Genomic DNA, 8,146 nt, shown 5'->3' on the forward strand with positions numbered 1-8,146 from the left:
TCTCCTAAAAGTATGAAACAAAACTTCAAAATTTAAAAATGATTTCGAAAACCGTGATCGATGTATTTCTATTACAACAGCAAACAAGTAATTAACGTGTGGAATATTATGCTATTGCTAAATTTCTTAATGAAGATTAACATTTTCTTTGATCCACTGTTTTAACATAACCCATAAATGATCTACTTTTCTACATTCAAATAATAAATGTACAATTGCTTCATTCTCCAATTTACAAATAAAAAATACATTCATCATTATTCAGTATTGTGGCTTTGGGTAAAAATGAATTTGTATGCAAAAGTTTAAGCATAATTTTAAACTGAAAATCCCGCAGTTTTAAACCTTCAGTATGAGCAAGTAGAGCGATCTGATGCATTATTTTCTTAGAATGTTTAATATCAAACTCACTTTTCCATTTACTGTAGACTCTTGTTTCGTTTTCTTCCCTTTTTATTCGTAACAATTCGCTATAAAAAGAAATTGTAACTTACTATACAATGTGCATTATGTTTTTGTATTGACACCTTTTCAATTTCCCTTATTACTGAAATAAAACTTAAAATTCTTGCTTCAATCAATCCATGATCTTTTAAAGTCATCATAGGAGTGGAAGGAACCATCATGTGCAACGATGATATTATGGCTGCTATTTTCATGACAATCTTTAATACAAAACATATTTGAATCATGCCATACTGGTAAAAGTAATATCTAATTTTCAACTAAAGATTTTTATTTTTGTCACGCTGCAAGCAAATTTCCGTACAGAGTAATCTGTCTCATTTGCCAGCTATTAGGATTTGCTTCATCTTCTTCATTATCTCGATATGTCTAGAGGAACTTGTATTGGATTTCTTTGTAGAACAGTTGTGTCTAACAGATGTTGTTACGGTCTGTCTAGAGGTTTACTAATTGGGGTATTCAAATTATTTCGTTTCTGTCTAATGCTCTGAAGGAAATATCACCATTCTCACAGTCCAGAGCATGGTGCTAGCATTTTATATGGATAAATCTTTACCCTTTTTAGAAAGGTGCATGTATTCTCCGCCTACTGTGTGTCCATAAAAAGTTTATCTTCAAGTTTTAAAAAAGGATTAATTAATGGATATTGTTTATCATCCATGCTAAAGCATGTTTAACTGATTTTTGTGTTAATCAACTTTAGCTACAGATACAGGATATATAACATGCTTTTTTCTGTTTTCCATCTACAGCAGAAGTCAGCAGATGAAGGGTCCAGAATTTGCAATGTTCTAAATCTATCTGATTTAATGTTTCGTTCCAATTCATTTAAAATTATTTTGTGCATGATTTGCAATTACCACAAGTGTTATTACTATTGGTGACATTTGCCTTTACTCCACACTCAGAACATATCGTAGTATTCGTCATATTATAGTTTGTTACCTCATTTCGAATGGACATTTTACTAATCAAATTTTACTACCGTTTCTCCCAGCATAAGGATATTATGAGTTTTAGTCATTGTTAATATCAGTTGAAACAAGGATCAGATTAAATTGGTTGGCAATCTTGGAAGTATGTTTGGTTTCATTTTATAATATCAATGCAAAGAAATGGACGATAATCAAGATAAACAACATAGCTGAAAAAGGTTGAAAAATCACTAGAAAAGATGTTTACATACGAGACAGGTCCGCATGGAGCTGAAGTTGGCAGAGTGCATGGGAAACGTCTACATGATTTCAACAGATCAAGATGATTGAGAGTAGAATAAGAGGTGGAATTAGCACGATACCACACATATATACTGCAGCATATTGTGAATACTACTTGTACAAGGATGGTAACATAAAAAATGATTTTGAGCACGAAATGAAAAGGCTAATATCGCTTAATTTGTAATTAGCATTCGACTATCGTTATGGCGGCTGGATTAAGGACCAATAGTTACCGGTAACAACCTTTATATGCACAACTGATAACAAATTACATAAATAGAAGAAAATCTTTTTTTTCAAATATCAGACGTCCTTGTTACTGGTTTGATGTTAGAAGTAGATCTAAAGATTTATCCCCTGGATCTAGCACAACCATTTCTGATCTTAAAATTAAACGTTCTATTGTAAGTCTTGCTCATCAGAAAATAAGGCAGAGAACGATGGTGTATTCAAAAAAGGTACTTTGTTCAGTGTCTGTCAGACTTAGTTTTGACATCGTTTTGTCAGACGTTGTATCACTAGAAATTGTATCTTGTCATAAAACTCTTTCACTTATATTTAGTGACTCCCTAACCATAATTAATGTTAGTTGGTTGCTTTGAATGACTACCTGAGCATCTTACACAAAATAACTATACATTTTGTAAATATCTGCATTTAATTTTTTATTTGAATGTGACTATTTTGATGAATGATATCTAATTTAAGACTACTATCATACAATAGGTTCCTGTGGCCAGATATTTTTATGGCTAGCAATGTAAAATGTGTGTTAATATTTATTGTTTTCTAATAAATGTACATTCTTATTCATAAAAATACACTGTGGCATCTGCTTATGTGTTTCAATTAGAAACCTTGAGAATAATCCAAATTTATACAGCTGAGCTGGAAACACTTATGGATTTTTTTCTACACATTTTTCCACAGTATAAAAACATTATTTAGTCTAATTTTGAGTAATTATGTGCGAGGTTTGTTAAAGTGATCTTCGCTACATTGTTTATAATTCTTTCCCTAGTGATCACTGACTGATGGTACAATGGTTCTGAATTAATCATGCCCTCCGAAGGAATGATATATATTCCGTATGAGGGTCAAGTGATCACATTCCTGAATGGTTTATAAATTATATAAAATCACATACTCCCAGTCTGACCTTCATAAAAACCAATCGTTTTACTCCGAGAATAAAATAAAAATAGAAAGTGTTTACGTGGCTCAGTGATTACTGAATCAAGGTCGGGAACTAAGTCAAAAATAGAAATAGTGTTTCTATTATTAGATGTTTATGAAAAGAGTCAGGTCAAACTTAATTTTCTGGAAAGTATCAAGTTCCTAGTTTAAAAAATTACATTACCTTGACATGTAATGAAATTAAAAATAAAAAGACTTTAAAACTTACTAACAATTAAATTAAATCAAATAATCATAACTATATATATATATATATATATATATATATATATATATATATATATATATATATATATATATATATATATATATATATATATATATATATATATATATATATATATATATATATATATATATATATATGCCCACAGATTAAACTTTTAAATCATTGCTATCACATTTCCTGAAACTCTTGAATTCAATTCAATGTAGCTTTTTGACATTATTTCTGCTGCGTAAAAGTGAGTTATAGTTTTGTGTTCGCTGTACAAGACACAGCAAAAGGTCTGTCCTACTGATGGTATACAAGAAATTATTTATTCTAAGCGAACAACGGTATTTTGCTGCTCTGATTGGCCAGTGTTGTTTTTTCATGTGGTTTTATTCCGACATTGTTGGGCTGTTGTGTTTCGCTTGTGCGCTAAAAATTGATACCCTATTTTATTTTATTTTAGTGTTGTCCTATCTGTACAGAGTCTGTTGATGTAAATTATTCCGTGCAAGTATATGTACGCGTGTACTACTACAGGCTTATATTTATTTTTCTAAACATATGAATGATATCATTACCACAAAATGTTCAAGAAAACATCTCAAATCAACTGTTAGACCAAATGGAATATAAGATTGTCATTGTTTAAAAATATTTGATTCAAAAATGGAATTAAAATATATAAGTTACACGGAGGACAATATTATGATAAATATGATTTTAAAATCAACAGATTTTTCATCAGAGCTCAACAATGTTATAAAATTGTCAGTTGTAAATAAACCATATTATTTCCTCCCTTGATCCCCACTCCAATTCCCCGAACCTGGATATGTAGAATAAGCTATTCTGCATGGGGTAGGAGACGACTAATAGAGGCATGTCTGAATCCTGTCACTGGATCAGTCCGAGTCGGCTATCGTGCAATGTCCTAGGGCAAGAAACTTTAATAAACGTACGGTATGTACTACCGTATTTACATTTCCGTGTACAGCTATGTTAGATTGTAATAATTATTTGTTGATTATTCTGAGTCGATGTGGGGAAGATATTTCTCAAAACGAGTAATTAGCCAAAATGCACAGCATTCACGAGACTCTATGACAGCATGGGTTACTTTTGCAAAATGGACCCTCCATATTCTCGTAACATAAGGAGTAGTCCTTATATTTGTAGGTATTCTTGTTTACTAATTTGAGATAGGACTATGTCCTCGTATTATGTGTTTGGGTCGTGTTTTGGCATCAAGTACTAATATTCTACTCTGAAAGGCTTACTAATAAGCAATGCAAATATGAAACATGAAACAAAATTTGTAACTGTGAAATTAGAGTTTCGCAATGTGCGGTCATTAGGTGATTAGAGATTAATTACTGTCGTAATTGTGCGTTTAAGAACCTTTCAGTTGACAACGACTGTTGTCTTGATGTTCTTCAAGATACGCTCACGCTAGTATTTAACTATTTAGGCATGAGACTCATTGCATGTAACAGTACGTGATTCCAATTGCATGGGCGCTAAAACAAATTGTGTTGCTGCATCACAAAACCAAACCAATAGTATTTTCTTTTTGTCTTTAATGAAAGCAGTAAAAGATGAATTGTTCGATAACATGACAATTTACTAATTTGTTATCAAGAGCCACGAAGGAGTGAATGATTGCTTTCAAATCAAATATATATTCAGTAATCGTCGACAAATTAATCTAGTTTAGCCTCTTTACTATGTAACTGGAACTTATCATTGAAACATTAGTTCCTTTACACATTTCCCAGGATAAACACCGTGTGTGCCATTCGCTGGCCAGTTGCTGCTGTTCTTTGCAAATTCTTGCTTTTTCTGCCACAGATACGGCATGCCCTTCTTCTGGCTTTACATTGATATCTCTCCAGAAAGTTTCGTCTTCTCTTGTGACTTAAAACTTGCTATGCTCATGTTTTAAAGACGGCTTAAAGACGCTATCGCTTTCATGAAGAAATATGTGGAGTGCCATTATTTGGGTTGGTGCAAGCGGTGTATCGTTATGAGTTTGTTGTTGTTGCTTTTATTTTGTCCAGCTGATGAAATTGAAAGTATATGTCACTACAGGAGGCGGTGTATTGGTAACTAAGATCTTATTTTCAGCACTAAGTTCATTTCCTAGGATAAGTATTAGCTGTACTCCTTTCTATATTTTCTGTCATGGATCCACTGTGAATTCAATCTCCTTCGCTTGTTCCTAAATACTTGTTCATTTCCAACGTCGTTTATAAGTATGTCTTTGTTAAGTTTGATGCGTGATTCTGTAGGTTTTCCATGTCTGAATGCAGCCTTTGCAGATATTTTAAGACTAAATTCATTTGTGATATAATTGCTGAATTTTGACAGCGTGGGGAAAAGGTTCATCATGATGATGATTATGATCATTATTATTATTATTACTTTCCTGATAATTGGAGGCTACGATGAACATGATCTTACCAGATATATGTAAAACTTTTATAGGTAATGTAATAAAGTCAAACGTTTTCTAAAACCTAGCTGCCAGACAGACAAACTACCACCCAAGCAAAGTATTTAAATATTTGAGGCAATTGTTTGTCGCAGCAAATGAATCGCAACAAAAATCGCTTCAAAGATATCATTAGTTCCTTTGGAAATGTTTGGTCTTGAAAATTGGAGAACATTCCTGCTAAAGATGCCTTTCTCATTGTCTGACACAGCAGCCCGATTTTCAATAATGGAATTTATCATAAACTCGCAAAGCATTATGTGTGCATATTTGGAAGACAGACACCATTTTTTAGCCCTCCAATAAGCACATAGTTATATCATTGCTCCTAACGCCTTCCGATTTCAGACCAATATCTGCATTTGTCAAGCTAAAAGAAAAGCCTTTTTATAAAATAATAATACACACACAAGTTTGAATACTGTAAAGAAACAAATTTAAAGTTGAATAAAATTGTGCATCAACTACGACTCCTAAAATGGTGACGTGGCACAGTCATCCAGATCAATGCCAATCATAACTCCCATATATATTAGCATCAGTAATCATTTATTAGTATTGACATACATACATACATACATACATACATACAGCTTTTAGCTGCATCTAATAGAAGGGGATCTGCAGAGCATTATAATTTTCGGATGAAACTTTACTTAAAATAAAATTTTCATTTAATTTCTGTTTTAATTCATTTTGATTGGGTATCGTCATCCCAGAATGAAATTTTACCTCAAATGTTTTCAGTCTGTATTATTGCTTTGAAAATGGGATTCCATGCAAGATACAGTCCCCTATGTCAGCACAGTCCTCAGCTGACGAAGTTCAATATGTAAATTCTACACAAATTAGCTGTACTGGGAAAGTTTATATTACCGTCTGTACTCGATTATAAGTTGCTTAAAACAGCAAACAACAAAGATCCTGGTCTGCCGCAGCATAATGGGCCTGCAGGTCAGGGTCAATGTTGTTAGTTCTACTGATTACTCCTAGCAAACTGCACAGACCCAGAACTTTATGCGCATTATGTGAGGCAGATATGGGTCTGTGCAGTTTGCAGTTTGGTCTCGTTCTTTAAGCGGGAATATACGGTATATATTTATGTTGTCATAATGTTCGCAACCTTCCGATCTGCACATGAAAATTGCATCAGTGAATGAGAGCTAATTGGCTTTACGCATTTTTAGTTTGCTGATCGCTTAGCTGTAGCCAATATGTGTTAATCTGAAATGTGTCTATGAGTTTTATCGGGGGGAAAAAAACAGGTTCCTCGACGCATGATTTACTGAGAGATTCATGGTGATAAGAAAAAGTAAATTACCTTCACATATTTGCTCTTAATTATTCCATGCATGATCTTTTATTGTCGGTAAAGTACTCACCACAATTACCTATAAATATATTGCACACACACACACACCTACCCTCTGACAAATTAAATTTACCTTTCTCGATTCAATCTTCAACATAATATTATGGACTGACTTAATAATATGTAGAGAAAAATGTATAGCAAACTTCGACAACTATATATAACTCTCCGCTACGAATTTTAATTTCACAAATGTAGACCATATTCGCTTCTTCTATAATCTTGTTGATATTCCTTGGACTCTGATCGATGGGATTGATTTTTTTTGCTGATATGGTTAAGAATTATGTGATTGATATGGTTGAAAATAATGTGACTGATATGGTTGACAATTATGTGACTGATATGGTTGACATGTATGTGACTGTTATGGTTGACAATTATGTGACTGATTTGTTTGACAATTATGTGACTGATAGAGTTGATAACTATTTGACTGAATGGTTGACAATTATTTGCCTGATATGGTTGACACCTGGACAAAATTATTTTTAATAATGAACTGCTCAAAGAAAGGAGTAAAACATCCTAAAATACCAGAGTGGTGGAATGAGGATATATATATGTTTTAACAATATCAGAAATAAGCACAAATGTAAAAACTCTACAAGAAACGGAATAATACTTTAACTCATCTTTTTTGAAAAGCAAGGAAATAAAACAATATTCTTGACCAGTGCATCTATGCTACAATAAGGTTTTGTCAATATTTCCAACATGTTTATCTAATTTCAAAGTACCAACCCTACCTTTTTAACAGCAAAGTGGTCAGAGATTACAGAGTTGAAATAAATGGGAAATCTCATTAACGATGTTTTGGGGGTTTTTAAGACGCAATGTTTGCTATTTAAAACATTAAATTGTGTTACAGTCTAAATGATGTTTTTGCAAGGAAACTCAAACATCGTGAATCATTAAAATTGCTAGAAAATAGAAAGTTTTAAAATTGGAATCCATTTCAAATTTAATTGTTCTAAAATAATTAAACCATTGATTGTAAAATAATACTGGTCAATTGTGACTACACTCTGTCATGAAATAAGCAAATCAACTCTGTATGTAGCCAAATTTGCTTCAGTTCTTTCATTTTTCAACCAGTTAAGCATATGTTTGACAGTTGTGCAGTTTTGCATGTTTAGCAAAATAGAATGTGATCAGAATGAAATAATTATTCCCTACTTGTTTTC

The sequence above is a fragment of the Sinohyriopsis cumingii genome, chromosome 4 (assembly GCF_028554795.1).
Source record: "Sinohyriopsis cumingii isolate HCF-2022 chromosome 4, ASM2855479v2, whole genome shotgun sequence".
Classification (NCBI taxonomy): Eukaryota; Metazoa; Mollusca; class Bivalvia; order Unionida; family Unionidae; genus Sinohyriopsis; species Sinohyriopsis cumingii.